General features: G+C 40.2%; 1 protein-coding gene across 5 annotated transcripts in view; it reads left to right on the forward strand.

Annotated features, from left to right (window-relative positions):
* The first annotated feature begins 12973 nt into the window (after positions 1–12973).
* Positions 12974–26226, forward strand: part of VSNL1 (visinin like 1) — a 92537-nt gene continuing 79284 nt past the window's right edge. The window contains exon 1 of one of the 5 annotated variants that reach the window (XM_042803093.1): positions 12974–13143. The gene's annotated coding sequence lies outside the window, so the exon portion shown is untranslated. Of the gene's footprint in view, positions 13144–13469; positions 13486–14118; positions 14137–14187; positions 14203–16352; positions 16369–26226 lie in introns of those variants that run through there. The other 4 variants (XM_033004515.2, XM_033004512.2, XM_033004513.2 and 1 more) reach the window with 4 other exon arrangements.

Consider the following 26226-nt stretch of genomic DNA (forward strand, 5'->3'; position numbering starts at 1 on the left):
ATAAATGTCACTTTCCTCTTAGTATCTTTTAAAGGTATCTTAGCCTGAATGAAATTGTCTAATTATAACAACACATATACAATACTGTAGATCAAGATGCATATTTAAATTTGCTAGCATGTAACACTGCAAGGTCTGGGAAAAATGAATAATGCGATATGTTAAAAAATGGGAAAGATGATAAAAAATGTTATGTGACCATTAATATGAACAATTCTCTAACAGTTAAAAATAAATACAAAATAAATAAAATCTTTTTATTTTTAAGAAGAGAACAGTGTAGAATGCCACTGTTAGTGGTTCTACAACATAAAAACAAAATAGAATTCTTTTTAGTTCCTTAAAGCTTCAACCATCAGACAATAGGTTATTATAATAACAATCACTGGCTTTTTCTCATTATCTTGAAAAAAATAGCAACCCTTTGTTCATGTAGTGTCATGTATAAGATGCTTTCTGACATATACCATGAAGTCACAGTGTAGCTACAGTGTTAATTTATACATATGTTTATTTACAAAAATCTTATCCACAGACACAGAAAAACACTAAAAGAAAATAAAAGTACCTAAAGTAGGCAAACACGGGGATAAAATGTCTAACCATTGGTATTCATTTCTGCCCATCCTGTTGAGTGGTCTGGATGGGAGTACATGTTCCTGTGATCCCGGGCTTTCCTAACACTGCTGTAGATTGCAAAGGCATTGTATCTGTCTTTAGCAAGCCCCAGGAATCAGACACAGCCTACAGGCAGGTAGGCTATTCCTCTCCAGTATTTCACAGCATGTAGTGATTTGATGTAGCTGAAGGTCAACACTATAAATGAGACATCCTAGCAACTGGTAAATGGTTTCCACACTGACTGTTTGCTAAAACAACTGCTAGACTATGTTGATTTAATAAGAAGTTTGCTTTTAAATTCAGCAACTGTTCTTTCTAATCTGTTTTCATATATTCAGGTGTTGCTAGTTTGAAAGAGATATGGAATTTCAGTAATAGTCATGGTATGAATAGAGATCAGTTAATTATTTTGTTCAAAACCTCACTTTTAAATGTTTTTCACAGCATTAGGGAAAAAAAAAAAAAAAAAAAAAGGAAATTATGGGTGGAGGAAAAAGGAATTGAACAATGTCTGTTGAGTCCATAAATCCAGAAAGAATTTAATGTTCTCTTTTCAAAAATATGAATCAGAAAGTTGTGTTCAATAAAAGCCTTATGGGGAAAAAAAAATTATTTAAGAATGTGGAGCTGTTTCTTGAGGTTCCTGCTGAACAACTGCAAAATGAGATAGCTTCCAGCTCTTCCTTGGCCTAATCTTAAACATGTTCAACAATCGATATCTCACGCAAGAAAGATTGCACGCATTTCTTTATTATAAAGTATCTTGTAAACTGATCCAAATCATTCTCACATAAAAAATAAATCAATTACATATATACGTATAGGTTTTATACTTTTACAAAATTATTATTCTATGTTATTTTATATCATAGTTATGTACATTTATACAATTTTATATAAAATGCATTTTTTATGTGTAGACACAAGTATACATTGAAAATGACAGTTATGTAGGTCTTTACAAAATCCCTACATTCAATCTCCATTTCAACTATGGACAGAATTTTAGAATAGACTCAAAATGAGGAAAGAAAGATGATTAAACCTCTATGAAATAGGTCAGATGTCCTGTTCATGTTTAACATGAACAAATTAGTAAAAGGGACCATTCTGCAGAGAGACTAAACAAAATCAAACTACCCAGCTGCCTAAAAAACAACTAAGAGGCAGGTAAGTGACAGTCTAAAAATATATATACACAATTTTGTAAAGAAGACAATAAATCATTTAACACATGAGATTGAACAATAAATAATGTAGATTTAAAATTTTGTGTGTGTGTGTAGTTACATATATACTCACAAATTACCTATATATAGTAAACCCCATTTAAACAACTCGGACCATGAGATAAATTTCTCAAGAGAAACAACATAATCGCAGTTACGTTACTGTTCACATTAGATTAAATGGGACAAAACACTTATTAGTCTATTATTGGTTTGAAATGACATCAGAGTGAAGTATCATGAATTACTAGCTGTTTTGCAAAGACAAGGAATCTAGAACAATATGACATTAAAACCTAAACCACTGCTTTCTTGGGATATTGCACCTGAAAGGGATCATCCTGGTAATAAACAAATGAGCTCTAAACTCTGGGCCCTTTCACTGTGTAGCTAATTATCACCTCACTTCTGTAATTTAAAAGTTAAATGCGCAGTATGGGAGACTCTCATATAGATGGCGATTCATCTAAGTCTCTAAGACAGAAAAGATATATTCCCATGTGGTAGGATCTTCCCAACTAGAGAGAGAGTGTAAAATGATTTGCAGTAATGGTGATTTCTTTATAATAAAGATTGAATTAAGTACAATTATTCCCATCTAAACTGCTGAAAGACAAACATGCTGTAGGTCCAAGAGGTAAATCTACAATTGACTTATTACCCATTTCTTGCCAAATTTATCTAAAAGGTAAGATTAAAACCAGAGTACTGATTAACAGATTATTAGACTCATATGATGACACATGGACTGGATTTCCCTATATTTTCTAAAATACATTATGTCTGAAGAAGAGGAAATATAATCTAAATTAATGCAAATTCAACTGTGAAGCAACCGAATCAGCAGTGTAGATTCCACAGATTTGAGCACCAGGACTGCCATTTTTACAATTAGTGGTATTTCTTATCAGTCTGAAAACTACAAGGGGCTTTTCATGTAATCTAATTTAGAAAATCTGCACCTGAGCTAACCACTCAAGGTTCCATTTATAGATACTGGGGAAAAAAAAGGCACTTCTGGGCTGACATTAAATCTCAAATATTATAGATGTTTAGGAAGAGATAAACGATTAAAAATGCTTATTTCTTTCAACTGACTATACCGGTAACAGTGTGACTAACTCAAAAGTAGAGGGCTACTCTGAAGTCTAAATTCAGTTAAGGGAACCTTAGCCCACATATTTGCAAGCCAATCGTTTGAGAAGTTAGTAAAGTATCATTTCAGAAAAGGCTGGAGAGAAAACAGTGTGAGAAAAGATTGTGTAATGAGCTGCATTGAAGAATGCATAGTCATGAACTTTAAAAAATTTTGTGCATAGGAAGCAGTTGAACCAAGACTTAAATAAATCTGGACTCAAGGATGCATTAGCATGACTACCCTATTGCTGGAATCTAAGTTAGATCATTCAGGATTAGGTGTCTCTGTCTGGAATAGCATTATGAAGCACAGACATGTCTTTTGGCCAACACTATTTTTTTACTGACTGTTAACCAATAGTTAAGCTGTCACTTTTCCACGAGGCAAGCTCAGTGGGATCACTGGGGGAAATGTTAACTTCACTGAGACTGATGCTTGCAACAGACATTTAGGCTGAACCATCTGGGCTTCCTCTTGAGTTTCTAGATTGTGCATGCCCACAGAGTTGCTCTACTTGGAAATGAGAGAGAACACGCTCGACATTTATTAGTGGACAGCTTTTCAGAGCAAAAGGAATGAGCAACTCCATCCCTCCTCTGTCTCGTCCCTTCATAAGACAACTAGTTAAGATCACATGAATTGTATGTTGTAATCAACTTCTGGAAAGCTCATGGTTCGGGTGCTGAAGAAATGTGAAGAAAAGATCTATCACCTATATATGCCACATAAACACATACACATCCCAGTATATGTGTACAGTCTATGATGAATCTTTAACAATGTATGCCAAAGTACAGTAAAATAAAGGTAACAGGTCTAAATAGGTTTGCTGTGTTCATAGACCTATGGAGTTCTTGTTTAGTTATTTGAAAATTATTTATGCTCACAAATTTTTAACTGGGGAGATACTAGCTCTTTTGACTTAGAACAGCCTTCAAAGTAAACCATTTTCCTTATAAAATTATTTCTAAAATTGCCCGTGGTAGTAGATGACAATCATATTATAGAGCCATTTTTTAGCTACTCATCTAACACTTCTGATCTGGAGAGACAAATTACTGCTCAAAAACTCAAGACTGCTGGGTCTAAGGAACCTGAAGGTGCACAAGTCCATGGGACCTGATGAAACGCATCGGCAGCTCCTGAGGGAACTGGATGATGAAGTGGCTAAGCCACTATCCATCATACTTGAGAAGCTGTGGCAGTCTGGTGAAGTTCCCACTGATGGGAAAAGGGGAAACATGACCCTCCATGTTTAAAAAGGTAAAAAAAGGAAGTCCCAGGAACTACAGGCCAGTCAGCCTGTGCCTGGCAAGATCATGGAGCAGATCCTTCTGGAAACTATGCTAGGTCATGTGAAAAATAAGGAGTTGATTGGCTGACAGCCAACATGGCTTCACTAAGGACAAATTGTGCCTGATGAATTTGGCGGCCTTTTACAATGGGGTTACAGTGTTGGTGGATAAGGGAAGAGCAACACATCACCTACCTGGACTTGTGCAAATCATTTGACACTGTCCCACATGACATCCTTGTCTCCAAATTGGAGAGACATGGGTTTGATGGATGGACCACTCAGTGGATAAGGAATTGGCTGGATAGTCACACTCAAAGAGTTGTGGTCAACGTCTCGATGTCCAAGTGGAGAGCAGTGATGAGTGGTGCTCCACAGGGGTCAGTATTGGGACCAGTGCTGTTTAACATTTTGTCAGCAATATGGACAGTGGGATTGAGTGCACCCTCAGCAAGTTTGCCAACAACACCAAGCTACGTGGTGTGGTGACACACTGGAGGAAGGGATGCCGTCCAGAGGGACCTGGATAGGCTTGAGAGGTGGGCCCATGCAAACCTCATGAAGTTCAACAAGGCCAAGTACAAGGTCCTGCACAAGGGTCAAGGCAATCCCAAGCACAAATACAGGCTGGGTGGAGAATAGATCAGGAGAAGCCATGAGAAGGACTTGGGGGTGTTGGCTGATGAGCTCAATATGACCTGGCAATGTGTGTTTGCAGACCAAAAAGCCAACTGTATCCTAGGCTGCATCAAAAGAAGCATGACCAGCAGGTCAAGGGAGGCGATTCTCCTCCCCCTCTGCTCTGCCCTCATAAGACCCCACCTGCAGTATTGTGTTCAGCTCTGTGGCCTCCAACATAAGAAGGACATAAACCTGTTGAAGCGAGGACCATGAAGATGACCAGGGGGCTGGAGCACCTCCCCTGGGAGGCCAGGCTGAGAGAGTTGGGGTTGTTCAGTCTGGAGAAGAGGAGGCTCCGGGGTGACCTTATAGCAGCCTTCCAGTGCTTAAAGGGGGCTACAGAAAAGATGGGGAGGGACTCTTTATCAGGGGGTGTAGTGATAGGATGAAGGGTAACGGTTTTAAACTGAAAGAGGGTAGATTTAGATTAGATATAAGGAAGAAATTGTTTACTGTGAGGGTGGTGAGGCACTGGCACAGGTTGCCCAGAGAAGCTGTGGCTGCCCCCTCCCTGGAAGGGTTCAAGGCCAGGTTGGACGGGGCTTTGAGCAACCTGATGTAGTGTAAGGTGTCCCTGCCCATGGCAGGGGGGTTGGAACTAGATGATCTTTAAGGTCTCTTCTAACCCAAACCATTCTATGATTATACAAAGGAAAATATGCTCTGCATTTCCCTAGACCTTGTTAAATCTGATGAAATGATATTATAAAAAATGGTAAGTTAATATATCTACTCTAAGGCCTCTATTAGTTTCTGGGTTTATTAAAACTCATCCAACTCAATATTGCTTTAATTTCTTTGCTGTTCATGCTGTGGTACAGTGTTATATTACAATACACTACCCAGTTAGCAGCAGCCTGCAGTCATATAATAATGAGTTAGGGGCAATCTTTTTTTTTAACAGTGAGTTGTTTTACATTAATTTAAACTTACTCCATGATTTTTGATTCACCTCCCAAATTACAAACACTGATGGCCTCATTATTTAACAAAACAGCACCTGGGAATGACTTGAGGTATGCTGACCAGTAATTTAGACATCATGTAGGAAATATTTACGAGTACAAAAATCATGATCAGTAAATAATCTCAAAATTGGAGGAAGATTAATTGTACCATGTACAGTACTTCATAGCTTGAAATAAACTTCCAAATTGTTAAAAATAAGTAAAAATACATGTTAAAGATGAAAAAGATTTTATGCACATATAAATCATTTACTATAGCTATATTATATCTAATTTGGATAAACTAACAAGTGTATGGAATAATGCATTAATACTTTTTATTAATTTCCAGATACCTAGATATCTCAGGCAACCACTGAATAATAAACATAGCTAGAAAAGTTGACAATGCTTATTTGAGATAACAGTTTTGCAAAGTATCTGCTGTGTTTATTTGAAGTGTTCTGGCTTGCTACAGAATCATTTTCTCATGACAGCCACAGCAGACTGTTCCCCCTTTTGCTTAGTTTACTTTTCTATCCGTTCTAAATAAATCACAAGAGCAAGTAAAAATGTTAAAGTTCTCTTTCTCTTACATAAGATTATAAACCAGATTTGAACTTTAATATGTACACAGCTACGTTTTCTTAATTTTTGGTATAACCCTCCTCTTGGAGCAACCAGACATTCTGGAAGAGGGCATATGCCCCAGGTAATGGGCTATTCAATGCAGCAGAGAGCATGGTAGATTCGAGGGATGAAGGAGTAAACAGTGATGCAGGATGGTCAGAGAGAGAAGATAGAATAGATGGAAATTTAACAGAAACGGCTAACCACAGGACTTCAAAAGGGAGTGGAGGTTATTCATGAAGGCTCAGGGGCGCAGAATCACTTTAGAACGGTATCTGATGTTGGGCTAAACCACCCAGAATGGTTCTCACAGGTAAAGGGTTTTCAAACCGTTAGAATTTTAGGAGGCAGGTTCTGAGAACACCACCCCTCTTCACCTTCCCCTCTTCATCCTCCCCCATCAAATACAATAATCCATCACCACATGCATACCCTAGGTGCTCCCTGAGGTCTGACTTTGGGGGAAGGCCCTTGAATTCTGCAGCAAGCACTCACAGGGATGGGATGTGCTACAGAATATTTGTTTACAAGCTTAAGAAGTGGCTGGGTTTTTTCTTTTTCATTTTTATCAGATAGAAAAGAATGAAAATCAGTACAGTTACCTCAGTAATATTTCTTGTATATTATGTATTTTAATAAAATTCTTTAAATTTGTATTTTCAAATTTACTTCAAATGAATATGTTGACATTGCACAGCTTGTTTTCAGTGTGGCACTACATTTTTCACCACTGAATGTGAAAAACGGATTCTGTATTAATAGTATGGGTGAATAATTTTTCATGTATCTAAAGCATTGTTAACTGTGGAACTCATTGCAATAGGAAGTTACAGAAAACACAGCTACAAATTACTCAATAATGACAAATTCATGACTAAAAAGCTCATCAGTGCCTGTTAACTATCCTGATCCAAAAGTATACGCCAGCTCTGCATGTTCCTAAACTTGAAACTATTAGAAAGGGAGGTCTTCTCATGACAGAAACCTTGTGTAACTGCTTTGCTGTTGATAAGCTTTTCTTAAGCTGATATCCGTGATACCAGACTAGATGCTGTGTGATGTATTTTTGGGAGAGAAGGAGCAGCATGATTTTGACAAACAGAGATGCTGGCAATTAGAAACGTATGTGTAGAGGACTGGCACTTATTTTTGGAGTTAATAGATATAGAAAAAGATGATGTAGTATTACAGATGGAAAGAATTTAATTGCAAATGGAATTATGAATTAATTTTTTAATGTTTTGTTTAACATCTCTTTTCTCTGATGAGCACTCCTGTCTGTTGGTTTTGAACTTATTTTCTGTCCAGTAGCCTACTTTCTGAGATGCATCTCCAATCTCAGCAGTACATTCTGCTTTTGCGATTGTGGTCCAAGACTGCTGATTCACTGCTATTTTCTCAAACCAAATCATATTAAAAAGTATTACTTCTGAAATAAAGACTATTATGAAAAGTCATCCTGTCTCACAGTGCAGTTAATTATAAAAAGATAACTACCTACATGTCCACCAAGATTCGAGTACATTTTGTCCACAAGCAAGTAAACAGTCCTGCTGCAACCTTTATTCTCCACCTACCCTCTCTGTCATTTTTTAGTATAAAGTACATTCATATCACAGCACAGGAGTATTACTAATCATACAGAACTGTATGACAAACAATAATAATAATGACAAAAATGCAGGCAAACTGAATAAAATAATCTGGTGTCTAAAAAAGGGTTAGGTAGCATCTTGCTTGTTTTGATGTGTGTTGGTAAAACCAAGTATTTCATTATTAATAAATCTGCTAACCTATCTGAAATTTGTGGTCTTTTCCTTTATTTTAATTTCCTTTATTATTTACTATTATTTCTACAGCTGCATTTCATTCTTTTATATGTCACCATTACAATATTTTAGCTAAAGACAATCACTCATGGATCAAATAAGCAAACAAAGCCCTCTTGGAACACCTCAAGACTGCATAACAGTTTTGACTTCACAGGAATTATTTTGTATATGTAAGAGTTCTGCCTTGAGCTAAATGGCAGAAGAAAGCATGATGCTATGTTTAGGACATTTGTAGAAAATGAAATGCTTCCAAGTTTTGTCATTCCTATCTTTCTAAACACCCATTATTTACTTGAAGCTTATATTTCTCAGGTCCAGAATGTCAACCTTTTATTTCCACTTGAGCAAATGACTCACTTATGGAGAACAACTGGAACAGCTTCTGTGGGAAACAGCCTACTGGAGCGAAACCTGGGCTCCTGCCATCTAGCTTTAGACACTTCATTTAGGTGCCTAAACTTAAAATATGTTTTTTTCTTGACTCCTGGTAGCCAAGTTCCTGGTCTGAATCCCCTGTCAGGGCTTCTTTTTATTTTCGTTGACACCAGAGGCATTGAAAGGAAATAGGCAAGTAATTCAGCTATCAAATTTAGGTATCTAAAGTTAGGCATTGCATGTACCCCCTAGTTGTGACTGTATTATACAACATCAGAGATGATGTTACATAAACGGTATTTTCTTTACATTTCATTCCATAAGCCTGAGAAATTGAAGACTAATAAACAATCTCATTAATAAAAAGACCGAATTACAAATTATTGGATTTGACACACACAAAAGTGATCTGTATACCTAAAATCACTACATTTCATAAAGAGGGAAAATTGGATTTATTACTAAAGTAAGTACATTTTGTTTTATTTATATTCTTAGGGGCATTACTGTAAAATGAATGAGAGATGAATGTGAAAGATAATACATATGCATAAAAATGTAATTTTCATATAATTATATATAGCACATTAAAGAAGCAAGACAATCTACAGTCATTTTGAAACCAATAATCTCAGTCACACTCATTGTTTGCTGTTGAGTATCAAGAATCTCACCCTTTTCCAACTGCAGTGTGTTGCAGCAGCTTCATTTAATCATAGAGCCTCGAGGCAGCTCCCTTCTGTCAATCCTTGCAGCCGCATTGCTGCTTTCAGTTCCCCATGTAACAGACAAGTACATTTCAGCGTGCAGAAACTGCATGAAGGGAACAGAGGAGAGAAAGGAAATAATTCCTTCAAAAGGCCTGGCAGAACATAAAGTATACAGTTATAGATGTAAATATAGACTCAAATTCCTCCTCATTATAGTTATTCTGCTGTTGATTCTCGTAAAATATATATGCAAATAGATTCTTCGCAAGTATTGAGCTTAAAGGGAAGAGGGGAAATTGCAACCCCTGAAATGGTATTCTGCAATTAAATTGGTGTCTGTAAAACAGGAGGTCATGCTAAAAAAAAAATAATAAAAAAATTTCATTACCAGTAAACCACGTGCTGAGATAGTGACTCCTCTCAGAGACTACTGTGTCTTTTAATATTGAATTCTCTACTCTGGAGCAAAGAAGGGAGAGAAAAAAGGAGTGGAAGATCCTCGATTTCATTAGATTTTGCATTTCCCTCTGGAGATGCCTATCTATCTCCCTTGACAAGATCAGAGGCTTAGGGCATCACTTGGCTTTTTTCAAAGGCAGAACATTTAGGATTCAAAGCCTAAAGGAGACACGAGACACATGTAAGCCAGGGCGGACTGTAAAAGGAGCATGTACCTACATTTTGGTGCTATTCATTCATAAGCTAAGAACCTTATATTTACATTGCTCCTTCTGATGTTAAAATAAAAAATATAGACTAAATAGAAAACCTTGGGTCAGATTCTGATTTTGCTTAAATTGCTGTAGCTCCATCATGAGCAATCTGTTCTTTAGGTTCAAAAACCATTTAAAGTTGCTAAATGGCAGCAACTAGTTCCATTTTCAAAATCCAAAGAACTGTATAGCAAGAAAATGGAAAACCTTACAATTATCTATATAATAAACAAGTGCAGTGGATCTAATTCTCCACAGTCTAAAAAGCGATATTAAGTGGCTGAAAATGCTAATAGTATGAACTGGTAAACTTTTACAGCAAGCTCACAAAAGCCTTCAGCAATTGCATACGGTGTAGGACAGCACAGTGTAAACCGTGTCATAATAGCACAACTGTTGATAATGTCATTATTACCTTTTTAATGATAACCCTGTGCATGGTTTAATAGGCAACATTTACCAAATTGTCGATTTACAGCAAAATGAAGCTTCTTTGTGGGCATTTTGGACTAAGCAGTAATACTACAAATGAAGAGATTTTATATATATATTTACTTTTCAAATGGGATTTTGTATTACACTGTTAGATTGATGTAAATGAAAAAATAAGCCAAAGTTTAATAGACTAATACCTTAGAGCACTTCTTTTTTTTATAGTGAGCATCATATCTTCAAATGCATCTGAAAACACAGTCTAAGTAACCTGATTTTATACAGAATTATCTGAATGTAGACAGGGAAGATTGTACATGAAAACACACTACATAGTATCTTCTGCTTAATCTACACTTTTTATAGTAGACGGGAATTCTGCCACCGAATTAAATGAAAAATTACATATTAAAAGTCCTATTTAAATGTGCTTTAGCCACAATGTTTTAAAATTCAACCTATAATTTTTGCTTTTTGAGTGCAAGCAAATGCTAAGCACCTTTTTGAAAAGGACGACCCCCAATGATATCGAAAGGCATGTCATCTATAAGGGCCAGTTACACAGCAGACAACCCCAAACTAGCTTTCAACCAGCTGACTGAGATACTGCTACCTCAGTAGTTGTGAAAGAGCGAAACCGCAGCAAACTGCAACTAAGACACCAAGTAAATATCTGGTGTTATAGCCAACACTTTATAGCTCTGCACTCCCACGGCCACCCTGCTGCCACTGGAAGAGTTACCAAGATGAGATGAAGTCATGTGCAGTAACTGCCGTGTGGACACCATCAAAATAGGTCACACAGAATTAACGGTGCACTGTGACGATGAGACAAACTTGTAAGGAAATGAACAAGAGAAAGAAAATATGAGGGAACAATATGGTTAATACTTACCATGCAGATTCCACAGCACTCTCATTATGCTAAAAATGATTATTAATGATCTGGCAGGCCAAGCGAGCAATGAGGTAGTAAAGTATGAAGATGACAGAAAATAATTTAAATTAATCAGAACAAATAAAACAGAAATTTCAGAGATACTCAGTGAAGTGAATTACCTCCTAACTCTTTGCTTGTGCTAAGTCTGGAATCAACCTACATTTTTAGCATTTTCAGGCTGCATTTTTGCACTTATGGAAAGTCAAAATATGATCTGAGGAAGAGCAGTGCTCTGGGAAAGTCCAAAAAAAAGTGTATAAATTATTGTCTTATGGCAAAACAAAATTAAATCTGGGTGTAAAATTAGTGATTTTTGCTTATCACACAGGTAACTAATTAACTCAATTGTTTACTTCAGCAAAGTAAAAAGACTGTATCTTCATGTGCACTTGTACAATACCTAACGCATCAGCTTGAGTTATAATTGAATTCTTTGAACATTTCAACAATAAACTAAAAACTATTATCATCTATCATGTATTATACAATCTTTGTTTGTTGTTTTGGTTTTTTTTGTTTTTTTTTTTTTTCTGCAATAATGAACAGCAAAATAAAAAAGGGCATGGCTTGATTTAGATACTCCTTTTTAATAAATGCCATTATTTTGCTCTTTCACTTCCTTGCTGTACCTATCTGCTTTCTCTAATGTTACGCCTAGGACATGCTAAGTATGTTCTATTTATGTATGGTAAACACTCAGTGACAGAACTTGCCATGCATGAAAGTAAACATTTATGTATGTATTTGCCTTAGAAGGGGCCAACCAATTAGTTATATGCTGCGCAATGCCTAGTGAACGAGCCATCACCTTCACTCCCACCAGCACAGCAACTATCGCCGTGACAGCGAGGGAAGGGCAACATCAGCTGGATTTTATACTCAAGGGCAAGATCAAAGGGCCGAGCAGCGTTACACTGGTTAAACCATCCAACGGTAACTTCCACGCTGTCCTAAGAAGCTTGTGGAGAAGAGCCACCGATGGAAGTGCAGCTGGCAACGCAGCACGCCATCTGCACGCGTCGGCTGACGGCTACAGGTGGCTCCAGGCGGGGGGTCCCTGCGCGGTGCCGTCCCCTCACGCGCGACCGCGACGGACGGCTTCACGCGCTGGGTGAAAAAAAAAAGGCGCCAACCCCGCACAGGCGCGACGGCCAGGGACGACGCCGGGCACGGGGCGCGCCGGGTCAGGCCGCTGCCGTTTATTGCCGGAGTCACCGGAGCGACGCTGAGGCGCCGGCCTCAACCCCCGCGGGGGGGTGTGTGTGTGTGTGTGGGGGGGGGGTGTTCCTGCCCCTCTCCCAACGCTTCCCCCTCCCTGACGCCCGCGGCAGCGGCGGCGGGAGGGGCGGGGGGGGCCGCGCGCATGCTCGGGGCGCGGGGCGGCGCGTGCGCGGGGCGTGCGCGGGGCGGCGGTCTGCAGTGCGGGGCGGGCGGGCGCGCGGGGCGGAGCGGGGGCGCGCGCGGCGGCGGCGGCGGCGGGAGTGAGCTGCGGCGCGAGCGGGCGCGCACCGAGCCGCCGTCCCTCCGGCCCCAGCACCGCGGCGGGACCCCGCGGCTCAGCGCCCTCCTCCGCACCCGCGGAACAGCTCTCGGCGCCTTCTGTAAGTGCGCCCCGGGTGCCAGTGGCGGGGTGGGCTCCGGGACTCGGCGGGAAGCTTTGCCGGGGCGCCGGCGGCGGAGCTGCCCGCCGGGCGGCGAGGGACGGGGTGTGTGGGGGGGTTGTTCCGCGTTACCCCGCGCGGGGATTTTCCTCCCGGGAAGGCGGCGGAGGGGGGCCGGCTGGGACCGGCGTGGGTAGCGCGGCCGCTCCTTGGCGCTCCTCCTCGCCGGGAAAGTTGATGTGCGCGGTGGGTGTCCGCCGCTCCGTGCGCGGGAGTTGTCGTTTCACGGGCGAGACGGGGCGAAATTTGTCCCCGCAGCGATCCGCCGTGAACTGTTGCGAGGTAAGGGACTGAATCCCGCATCGATCCGGACATATAATTGCGGACCGCATCCAGGGGAAGCACTGCTCTGTCGCTTAACGATTTGCGCTCGGAAATGTTTGGGCGAAAGTGGAAGTCTTTGGCGCTCTTGTTCATTTGAACGGAGATACCGAAAAGATGGTTATTTTTTTTTTTTTCCCAGTAGTGGGGGGTGGGAAATGCAAAAAAAAAAAAAAAGACCGTGCGAAACCGAAGAGCAAGAGCAATCCTCGCAAGGGCAAGGTCATCACACCCACTGGGAAGGCAGAAGTGCTCCCGGTCCTTGCGATCGCTTTACTGATCCGCCCGTACGAGATTTCTTTTTTTTCTTTAATTTTATTATTCTATTTTATTCAACGTGCGAGGTGTTTTCAGGAGGTTGCATTTGCGAGTGGGTGCGCTCGCCTCGCCCCTCCGGCGCGGTAGGTGCGGGGCAGAGGTGCCGGGCTCCGGCTATTTACTTGGGCATCAGCCGGAGCGAAAATGGAGGTGGGAGGAGATAACAAAAGCCGGTGTGCGATCAGAGTCATTTCCCACACGAAGGCGTGAGGAGGAGGAGGGAAAGGAGACGGCAGGAGAGAGCATTTCGTTTCCAGAGATCAAAACAAAAGGCGGAGCAGATTGAAGCAGATCGTGAGCGTGGGGGTGGGGGGGTAGGAAGGCGAGGCGTTTTCCGCGCTGACTCGAGCGGAGTGCGAGGTCTCTGCGGGGGCCGGGGGCTTGCGCGGCTGCGGAGGGAGGGAGCGCGGGCGAGGGGCAGCCTGGCCGGCGCAACTTTGCGCGCAGGCGCTGCTGGAAAATGAGTTGCCTGCCGCCGGGGAGGTGTGCTGTGCGGTCACACACACACACACACACACACACACACACACATGCTTGCCGGTGCCCCGGGGGGGCTGCTTCTCCCTCCTCTTCCCAGTTTCCTCCCCCCCCCGCCCCGTGGAGGGCCGGCTCCCGGGGGAGCGCGCTGAGCACCGCGCTGCGGCGGGGACGCTTCCCGCGGGCACGGGGGTGCCGCGCCGGGACGGTGGTGGTGATGGTGTTACTGGGGGGGGGGGGGGGGGGGGGGGGCTGCTGGAAGGGGCCCGCACAGCCCACCCCCATGGTGCACCTCCAGCCCTCCCGCTGCGGGGCTGCCCGTGCCGCCGGCTCCCCCGGGGCAAGGCTTCCCTCTCCCCACCGGGGGTGTTCCCACCTCCCCGGAGTCCTCCCCCCCGCCCGCTCTCCCCACCGGGGAATGCCTTCTTCCCGCCCCCCCCAAGCCGGGCCGTCCACTCCCTGCATGAAGCCACCTGCAAGGTCCCCCTGCATCCTGTCCCCAGCCCCCTGAGTCTTTCCTCTGCTGGGGTTCCCCCCCCCCGGCATTCCCCTGCCTTGCCCCATCGTGGGTTGGCTGCTCCGGCCTCCGTCGTGGGGAGAAACGGTCGGAGATTGGGGGGGGAAGAGGGGAGGTGGGGGGAGCCTCATCTTATGTAACTGCAGACCCCCTCCACCCCACTGCCTGCCCCAGGAGGAGCCCGTTCAAGGGCTTTTTGGAGGTGGGAGGGGGGGAGTCCTGGGGGGCCGGAGCTCCTGCCTGCTGCAGAGGTACCGCTGGGGGACCCGCGCCCCCAAACCCCGCATCGCCCCGCACAGTGCAGCAAGGCCGGGGGCGGCGGTTACTGGCACCACTGGGCTTTTTGTCTGGCAAAGAAACCGTGCAGATAAGAGGGTAATTGAAAAAAACCTGCCCTTTTCATTAAATTTGAAGTCTGATTACTTGCACATCAGAGCCTTGGCCAATTAGCGAAAGACCAAATGAATAAATTTCATGTTCTTATACAGTAGATGTTAATGTAACAGATGTGTTTTAAGAGATACAGGTACTTCTCCCAACAATTCTGCTGGCAGAATATTTTTAGCATTATTCTGTATCGAGTATTTCTGTGGATGGGCAGTCTCTTCCTTTATTGATTAAAAAGGTTGGCTCTCAGAGGTACCATCACCTCTTTATAAAGAAGAAAAAAGATGCACATATTTACTAGCCAGAATATGGTAACGAACAGATTCCTCACATTCAGGGGAAAATAAGTATGTGAGCAGGCTCAGTCTTTGTAAAATGCATGTTCACTGACCCTTTCAGAATTCATGCTTACTAGTAGGTTGTTTCTATGACACATTTTCACACTTATTAGTTTTCACTACTACCCATTTACTCGACAGAATGCCTTTTTTTATTTTCTTTTTTTTAATAACACAGAACATCAGTTTACTTGAAAGGTCTTCCAGTGCAGTGTTAGAACAGCACTACGCATTTCAGGTTTGTGGACTGCGATCAATTTTAATTAAAACTTTAATTACATTTTGTTTCTCCATTCAAACAAAGCATAAAGTAGTCTGGGCTAATGCTGCTGTCAAGGAAAAATATGGAATCATTTTCTTAATCTTCATTATGTATTATCCCTGCCTTTTAATTAAGGACTGAATCCTTATCTTGTTGGACTCAAAAAGGAGTTTAGTCACAAACTTTTCTGACATGAAAACTGATTAAAGATTTCAGTTCTTAGGTTGCCCTATGTTCCTGCCCCATACAAATGTATACCCATACACAGAATTACACCACTGATTTTTCAACGTACCTTGTGTTCTGTAACATCCAGCTACTGACAGCACATCGTCTGTGTCGGCGGGCAACATCTACTTCAGACTATCACAGCGTTACGTAACCTCACAGCCGCAGAGCAAATGCCAGCGATGTGCCCGCTGCTGTCAGTCCCCTTGCACAGCTCCCTGTGTGCATCCCACCGATGTAATAAAATACCAGAAGAGTCAGAGCTGGTATCGCGCTACAGTACCAACCAGAAGAAAAATTGTGCTCTGGCCAGAATGGTAAGGCAAAGTCTAACTGGGATGTGATGCAGTGAGACAGGACAGGGCAGAGCAGAGCAGGAGGCTGCCAGTTCAGCTTGCAGAAATGGGGCAGGCAGTGTGGGATGGAAGCGATGCGATGAAGCTGGCTTTGGCGCTGTCTGGGGACGCCGCCGCGTGTGTCCCAGGGTGTGACATCCTGCTGACTGCAGCATGTCCGTGGGTGCGCTGGGGGTCCCGGCGTGCCCCTCGAGGCCGTGGGGAATGGGCTGCAGTACCATGCTCCCGCAGCTCCATTTCTTCTCCTTGCAGTGTGTTGGGATGGTATAATCCTCTTGACTTTTATTTCTATCTGTACTCCCAGTGTAGCTGCAGGCAGGATCTGAATCTAAGAATAATGTCTTTTAGCAGATACGTGAATACAGTGAACTTTGTTATGGGAGCTTCCAAAATTGTGTGCTTTTTAAATTGTTGTTCTGTTTTTCAGTTTTGGAATTCTAATGTTACGTCTGGCGGCACTGTGCATTCCTGAGTTTTTTGTATTATATCTCTTCCTCACACTCGTGTTTTAGGTGTTCAGTTCTATAAATTTTGCAGATGCCCAGGGATTTCCAGAAGTTTATTGTCACTAGGGCAAATAATGCTAGCTCATCCTCTAATTGTGAATTAAACAGCAATGTACACTAACTGAAATTAGAAAATTTAAAATATGCTAGGCAAATTTGTTTTTAAAGTACTTGGAATTGAAACACATAGCGCTTCCCATGTGATGTCAGACATTTTCAGCAGAGGTCTTCATCCCTTTGTTTTTAATGCATACTGTTTTACCAGCATGGATTGAAGCTAAACACTCTCATTAGAGTGGCCTAAAAAGAAGCTCGTTTCAGAATGGTTTTGATTGGCAATGGATTCAGCCCTTTCCTTTAATTTTATTTTACACCAACAGAGAAGAGCAACTGTGTGGTCTTCCTGCATTATTCCTCATGCCTGATTTTGACTGAGACTTCACAGTAATAAGCCTAGACCATTTAATCAGTCCCCATTTTCTTCTGGGTTCCCATTACCTGCATTTGCATACCTTTTGCTATTCTATACATCCTTGGCCCATTTCTTTCTACCTTTGGAGTGTAATTTTGTTTCTTCTCTCGATGATTGTGTACCTTAATTGCATCTTTGTATCACTTTTCGCTTTACCAATTATCTTCTTCACTGTTTATTTCCTTTAATCCTTGGGAAAGATCATGACTTACTCTACAGCTTCTCTAGGTGGCATCGCTGAAAGCGTTGCCTGATACAGGAATACAGCATCAATAGGGAAGGTTGTGAGCGTATGTACTGCTGTAAGATGTAAGCATCTAGGTGGGCTCCCATCACAGGGAGGCACTTTCTTACGTCAGCTCCAACTCTTGTCTTTATTCATAGAAAGAAGCTTATCTTACAAATTTTATGCTATCGCTCTGAGAGTAATAGCTATAATCCTTTTCAAAGATAACGAAACAGATGATATAAAGGATACTTGTTTGTGGAATACAAAATCTCGGGGTAGCGCTTCAAATCCATATTGCTTTTTAAGTTATGATTTAAGTTGCTAAGAATATGTAGGTATATTTTCAAGTTGTGTTTAAACTTTATGCGGACATTATCCACAGGGTTTCTGCTTTCAGGAGCTTTTCCAGATTTAGATATGAATATGACCCAAAGGACAATAATACACATGTAGGAAATTAAGGCAGATTATTAGAGATGATCTTATAGCTGAAAGTTGTAAAAAGTGAGTAGTTTCAAGGAGGCAGTTGAAGGAGAGGAAAAGATAGAAATCAGCTGATACTCAATTTCACTGATGTGTTTATAAAAATATCAAGCAGTTTTTCTTCGTGATTGTTCCCCCAGGGAGGGTAAGGAACAGAATATGTTTTGTAAAATAACTTGTAAAACCACAGTTAATTGAAATAAACAGTGTTCATTGGGAGTGATATGACAAAAGCGTCTTTTGTTGACCTAAACATGATGTATTCTGAAATTCTGTTATAAAGGAAAAAGGAAAAAGTATTACAGATATTACTGAAGATTTTCTGCCTGGAACAAACCCCATTAAGTCACATTTTCAATCCCAGACTGTACCAATTTAACAGAACATATTATAGCTTCCCCAGTTTCACTGTTTTGAAAGACAAAGAGTGCTACGTTCTTGAGTTTGTCAACAACCTATGATTTCTGAAGTCATGAGAAGCACTGATTTGAGGTAATCAAGTGGGTCTTTTAAGGCAATTATAATAAAATAATTTCCTACTAGGAAGATAAGGAGTTTAAAAATCACTTTCTTTATCATCACAAAGCCATTTGAGGAAGAATATCTACACAATCAGCATTACAAGAGTCTAAGTTGTTGTGCAGGAAAAAACAAGCCATAATGGTAATTTTTATAGCTCTTACACTAATATATATGAGACACTAAACTTTGATTAAAATGACCTTTAATCACTTCTGACTTAAAGCAGTTTTTAATTTTAAAAAATCTATGATTTCAGAAAAGCATCGTTGTTTTTATGCAGTTCCACTGTATAATACCAGAAAGAATCATTTAACGTATTTATGTATTTTACGTATCTTACGTATTTAAGTCCAACAAAATACCAGAAAGCATCATTTTACGTATTTCTTATTCACTAACTTACACTTTCTCAAAGTTCATTGATGAAAAGACATAAAAATGGAGATCCATGATGGTAAGACTTATAAATGGTGTTTTAACTTTATTTTTTTGGTCCTACCAAGGTATTTTCATACCATAGTTAGGCATAAGAAAATAGTGGGATTTTGTTTAACTCCCGATGAGTTGACTCAACCAGTATAATAAAAACCAATTGTATTACCTTGGTGGTTCAAATTTTGGATGAAGAACACACTGTCAGCACTGTACAAGTCAAAATGTATGTTCAGGAAGAAAACAAGCTGTGATGGTAAATTACAGAGCTTTTAGTCTAATAAATATAAGGCTCTAAACCTTTTGATGAAAATTACTTTAATTAGTTTTAACTTGTTGCTAAATAGGAAGTTGTGTTCTAGAGAAGAAAGCTTTCAGATTCATAAATGTTTAACTCTATGAGGGAGAATAATGAGAATTTTAACCAAGTGTCTATCAGAGTCCATAACATTTGATTCAGAGATGCCTCTACCTAGTCTCCTGTCCATGAAACACATATTTTGGGGGAACTAAAAAAATCAGTCTTGATTTAAAGACCACAGATAATGAAAAATTTATCTCAGCTCTCTCTAAGCTTTTCTAATAGTTAATTATCCTTGGTGTTAAAACATACACTTCTGGACCTCATTACCAGTTCTTGAACCAATCAATCCCTGAAGTGGTTGAAAGAATATTAGTCTTAAATAGGTCAGCTGTTGCACTAGGTGTGTGTAAAGTATCTATGACTTGATTTCATTATCTAAAAATAATTTCACAAAGGCAGTATGTTACTGGAATTTATTTTTTTTTTAATAAAAGATTAGTGTTCCACTTAGAAGAGATTTTTATTTAAAAGTGGGTATTAAATCATCCACTATAAGATGGAATTAAATGGCAGTGAAGAGAGGTGAATAGTATCCTTTTTGTGGACTGCATCTGAGAATATCTGTGTAGTTAATTAGACTTTATTCAGAATGGAGTCCTCTAAAATTAGAACATCTTGTTTATAAAAGCTCTTAGAATACAGCATATTTCTGTGTACTCTTATCTGCTATATTTAGAAATGCAACGTAACTGAAGACTCTTACAGGATGAAATTTGGGATACTAGTTAGTAGTTTGAATTAAAATGCTTTTGTTTTTTATTAGAAGTTGGTTTATATAGAAAAAACTTGTGGTTTTGAAAAGCTAGTAAAAGTGAACATCTTCACAAGGTCTTAAGCACTGAAAATAAAATCAGCTTATATAATGGATAACGTTGCAAAAACTTACTTGTGCAAGTATTGTTAAAAACTAGCACATAACCAGTTGATATTGCTATAGTTGATGTTCTTCTATTACAACAGAATTTATACTGTATTTTTTTAAAGCAGTCATTTTTTATTTTAAGTGTATGGAATTTTTTTTAAATTTAACAAATGAGTACCAACATTCATGAATGGTCTTGAAATACTTGTTTTGAATTGCATAAAAGGCTTTCAGTTTGAAAGTATGATAGCCTGAAAAGGAATTTTTGTTTGATGCTTAAAGCATCAGATCATACTGATGATTTTTGCACACCAGACTGATTTATACAAAAGAATTGTATCTTCAAATGCCTTCTAATGATATTTGACCTGTATTTTTCACCTGGATTTTTTTTGCATCTAACTTGGATATGTTGGTACTCTTGGATCTGATCACATCAACTACATTGTAAGGTGAAAGGATGCTCTGCAGTGTGCTCCAGCAGGCTTGGAATCTGGTCCTTGGCTTCCATGCAGAATGAGAAAATTTAGGTTAGCATGCTTTCAGGCCTTGAAATCAGAATGTTATATGTTTTACCTTGTTAAAACTTTTATATTATGCGTCTTTGAATGAGAGTCAAAGAATCACAAACTTTTTCCCATATAAATACATAAAATATGCCTGCCTTCTTCTGTTAATGAATTTCTGATGATGCAGTGGTATTACTGAAATGCCAAAGTACCTAAGAAAAGTAGCTTCTAAGGCTCCATTTTTCTCCTCAGGTATGGTAAGTAGATCCCAACGTAGCCTTGATGATTATTCATTAACAAGTTTTGTTTACAAGAGCTGTCTCTTGCTATGGGACACACTGGGCGAGAGCTTAGCTATTTAGTTCAATGTCTGTTTTTTATTTATTTTAATTCTTGTCTGGGGAAATAGGAGGCTTGGAAGGTGTTAAGATGCTTTACATTTTTCTCAAGCGTCTGCCACAAAGAGGTGCTACTGGAACACAGATCAATAAGTAATACTAGTTTCTACATGGTTTAAGATGTGAACGTTACTCATCCAGGCCTCCCATTCTGTTATATGAGAATGTAATCCTGAAGTGTCAGCAGGTACTAACTCTGCCTCATGTCTTATCTCGTCCTTCAGCTTTTACTGATCCCTTTTTCCTCCCTCTCTGGCTCTGCTTCCTCTCTTTGATTCTGCTCCAACAGTCTCCTGTTGCCTAAGAATCTCCCTCTCCTTAACGATACCTGGCTGTACATGTTTCACCATGGTGGATGCCTCCATCTTGCATTTTAACTCTGGTTTTGTGTTTGTGCTTTGAACTGTGAGCTTTATAAAACAAGAATCTGCCCTTTATATATGTCCTAGGAAGTGCAGCTGTATGTACAGTGCTATAAGGGTAAATATTTTTGTTAAAATTATAACAACATGTAAGAGATACTGTGACTACAACCTGTGCAGAAAGATAAGGTCCATGTTCAGGGATTTCGTGGAGTGACTTTGAACCAATCCATGTCTGATGGCAGCAACTGAGTCCAACTGCTGCAAAGCTAGTCAGGATACGTTTATTCTTCAGTCACCAGGTTGTGAATGACATATGCTGACATACTCAGACTAGCCCTAAACCAAAAATATGATGTACCTGCAGCAAGTCAGACACAGCAGTACAGTGCTTAGTATGGCTTATGTACTTAGGTCTTCATCTTGCCCTTGAGCAGGTTATGCAGTCTGCCCTGCGTTCTGCTTTGCCCCGGCGGGGCTATTTGCAGGGCAAAGCCAGCAAATTAAAATCTGGCTCAGGCACATGCTCTTCTCCAGCTGCGGGGGCAGCAGCATCCATCCATACGCCCTAGAACACCGGCTAAACAGCTGGGTTTGTGTCCAAATATCTCTAGACTGGTATTTTCAAAGAGCAGTCTGTAAGGAGTCACAGTACAGTGTGAACAGATGTCAAATACAGCTGTGTTCTTTCCGTCTGTCTGTTGAATAACTCTGTTCAGTGCCCTGACTCCCCGTATCTTAGTACAAGGCCACAATGTAGCTGCTTGTAAATCCGCATAGTAGGAACACAGCCTATGTATTTCTTTTTTTTTTTGTTTCTGGGTTGTATAATGTTGGGGTAGGAAGATGTGTTATAGGAGGCTGAAAGTGTTACAATAATTTAGCATAACATACTCCATCTTTTTATTTCTACATATATTATCAATGGTCCTCCTATCAGTATGTACATATCACTTAATGCTGTAACATCTGTGTTGTTAATTAGCTTAACAAAATCTATTAATGCGAGTTTTTCAATCACAAAGCATTTTTCTTTCTTTAGACAAGAATGAGCTAGAGAACTGTTTGCTAGTTAATTGCTATTACTTGTGAGATACATTACCTTAGCTTAGTACCTCCTTCAAACATCTTTCACTGAATGTAGATTTTTATATAATATACAACTATAAATAAATGAAAAAAATTAATAAGGTTCTGAATTGCTGCATGAGAAATCCATGGTAAATATAAAATAATAAAATAATTTGTATTTCAGTATCAAACAGTCCTATCGTCACTTTGTATTGCTATTTTAATGTTGATGAAATACAGGTAGTCAATTTAAAACAAAAAAAAATAATCCTGCAACTTCATTTGCTTCAAATATATGAAAAATAACTGTGTCTTACTATGGCATGAGTTCTATTGGGTGTCTTATATTCCATAGTTGGCTGAGGAGGGTACAGAAAGATATCTTGAAAATTCCACGTTTTTCCATGTAAAGGGCAAGGTGTTGCAGTACATGACTCACTTCAGCTGTATGCATCTCCCTGTTGCCAAAAGGAGTGTATTAGTGATGACCAATATCAATATATCAATGTCAGCTCATCTCCAGATAAAAGAAGTTCATGAAACGTTCAAGGGTGTCCTGGGATTATATGTAACAGAGATATCTCCTGACTGTAATTCTCAGTGTTTCCCAGTAAACCCAACTGTTTAATGTTGTCAGCGATATATTCAGAAGGGATTTAACATCTGAAGCTGTGCAAGACAACTAACAGATTCCCTATTTCTTCAGTGCTGCATTTTGTCATTCAGAATAGTAATTCATGAGATTTCCGATTCTAGTAAGACCTACACAAGAACTAGTAGCCATTTCAGTCTTGTACTTCTGTTTTCCATTGAAATACCGTTGAGAAGTCTGCAGAAATTAGCAGTTTTTCTTTTGTTCTGAATGATCAAAGTTAGTGGTATCACTTTGGACACTTGAGTAATGACATATTCTTCAATAAATGATGAATCTAGGAGAATAAACAAAAAAACAAGGGACCAAATTTACAAAAGTTCCAGAGGCCAAGTCGCCCTTTGTCAACTGTGTTATGATAATTGGCCATGCTGCAAAAATTCAAATTACAGTAAAAGTGACTTAGATGTAGTTGTACAGTGAAAGGAAATTTGTGCCATCAGTAGGCAGTGGCATTAGCAGCGCTGTTGACAAGCATAGACATCAGGAAATATTTAGGAGCGAATGAAAGGATGGCTTGATGGTGCTTCATTATTAAAAGTTCCCATATTGTTGAATGTGATCTGGAAATTTTTCTGAATCAATCCCATACTGAAGTAGCTGGACTAAAGTCCAAAGTGATACAAATATAAGGACTCATTCTGTGAGTTGGTCTGTCAGATCACTACTGGTACAAATGGATCAAGGAATGGATTTGAATAGTGCAAAGTACATCCTGAACCACCAAAACACTTCTATGAGTGGTTAGATTTCAATACATGGGAAAATATGTTGGTTTGAACACACAGAGTTGACTAGAAATGTAGGTGTAAGTGTTCAGCAAGCTCATACCCTAAAGGAGATGAGGCTTTGGGAAAAGGAGAAAGTGTGATCATGAATCATGTCAGAGATGTAGGCAGGAGCAGATCTGTGAGGATTTCAGTGCTAGGGAGAAGACATCTTAAATGAATCAAAAAGGAAGGGGGAAGTGAGGAAAAGGAGTAGGATAGCATTTGAAGACAGCAGAAGGAAAAGGTGTCAGCTATTAGAAAAGACAGGAGTGGAGAGCCTCTCACAAAAAGGGTGATTAATTAGAAAATTACCGGCAGATTTACTGCTTTGCAGGATTTTTTTAGGCATTGTGACAAAACTTTGCAGGGAGAATTTGAATTTCCAGGAAACATTGGATTTAGTGATAAATCCAGCTGATTCTTGCCACTTCTCTCTGAACTGCTTCTTAAAATGTAATGATAAACAAGCTGTATCGGAAACATACTAGGGCAAAAGCATCTGAATTAGGTACTTATTTAGTACCTAAGCCTTACTGAGATGCCAATAGCTAGCTAGCTAAGCCATGATAACTTTGCTTATATGCGTGTATGAGGTGGGTGACAGATGTATCTGTTGGGGAAGAAGAAGGGGAATTGAGATGGTTTTAAGTCACAAGTCCTAAAAATGACCAGAGAAACACCCCCAGTGCAGGCTCTCTCTGGCACTGAGTTCTGTGTGGGTGCAGTGGAATTTGCTTGTCTAGAGGCATTTGGGACATGAAACTAAGTGGGGAGAAGGATTGAAAAATAAAATGTGAAGCATTTGCATAAAACTTTATATGTTTTCTCATCATATGATTCATTGATCTTATGACTGAGCTGCTGCTTTTTTAAAAAAGCTGCTTTTCTGCTGTAAAAAGCTGTTAGTTTGGGGCCCTGATTTTGAAGTATTTAAATGACAAGTTGCTCATGGTTTTGCATTTGTATTTATGTGCCATGTAGTTTTTCACTGCTGATGTCAGTTTTGAATGGGATATGACACCTACAGTATTGGAAAATTTATAGAATTTTACATCATTTCATTCACATTGTATTCCGTGATGAAGCAGAAGGCAGAAACGTGACTTGTCCAAGAGCTTTTAGAAAATTAATGATAAAGCAGAGGATGGAATCCAAGACCCTGATTTTCATAGTGAATTGTAAACTATGTTTTACCTATTTACTTGATAACAGTTCTATAGTGAAGTTCCTTTCATGGGAGAAAATCAGTTTGCACCGATAATTTGAAGGAGGTTGGGCAAAACCTCAGAAAACCTATTTCTAGTTGTTATAAGTCAAGGTTGAAAAATGTTTGGCATTTGTGTAAATTTTTCACTAATAAACTACAGGTGTTTCAGTCCAGTACATCAGTAAAGGCCAATCTCTTCCTCAAAAGAGTTGCCCATATGGTTCAGGTATCATTCTCATATTGGTGATTGTCTTCTGCATCTGGCAGTGAGATTAGTAATACAGCATCGGCTGGTGGGGTGACCATATTTGGGGTCTGAAAAGAATGAGGGTGCAGACCTAGAAATCTGGATGTAAGCAGTGTCCCACTGGACTGTTGGTATGACACTGGTCTCTCCCGAATGAAACGCGATGTCTGATTACCCCAGCACCAGGTGATCTATGTTCCTGACAGCAGGAGGATGAATGGTGGCACCAGCTTGGGCTAAGCTCTCCATCCAGCCCAGCTCAGCCTTTCCCAGCGGGGTCAGTACAGTCACTGAATCACGTGCATCTTCTAGAAAGCTTTCCCTCTTGCCTTGCTTCCCTATTCCTTTGTGGTTTAGCTCACCCAAAGGACCTTTTTTTTCTTTTATTGGTGAAGGGGCATGGCCAGTTTTTTATTATCCTGCCTTTCACATGGCCATACAAATCCTAAGATATACACAAGGCATTAAGCAAGAAGTTGTTTCCAGAAAGGAGAGAGGTTTTCTTTGGAGGGTATAACTCTTTTTGGTAGCAGAACTGGATTATGTCATATTAAAATCACTATGTAATTATCCTTCCATGGAGTAATGGGACCAATAGAGTTGTTACTGTTGTCTGCCTGTGACCTGTTCCTGAGCTTATCTTTCCTCTTGACTTTCTGAGGTACTTGGTATGAAACTAAACAGTGCATTTTAGAAATACGGGCTATCATAAATTCTTAGAGAAGCAAGTGCT

Source organism: Tyto alba, unplaced genomic scaffold (assembly GCF_018691265.1).
Source record: "Tyto alba isolate M040663 unplaced genomic scaffold, T.alba_DEE_v4.0 Super-Scaffold_40, whole genome shotgun sequence".
Lineage (NCBI taxonomy): Eukaryota > Metazoa > Chordata > Aves > Strigiformes > Tytonidae > Tyto > Tyto alba.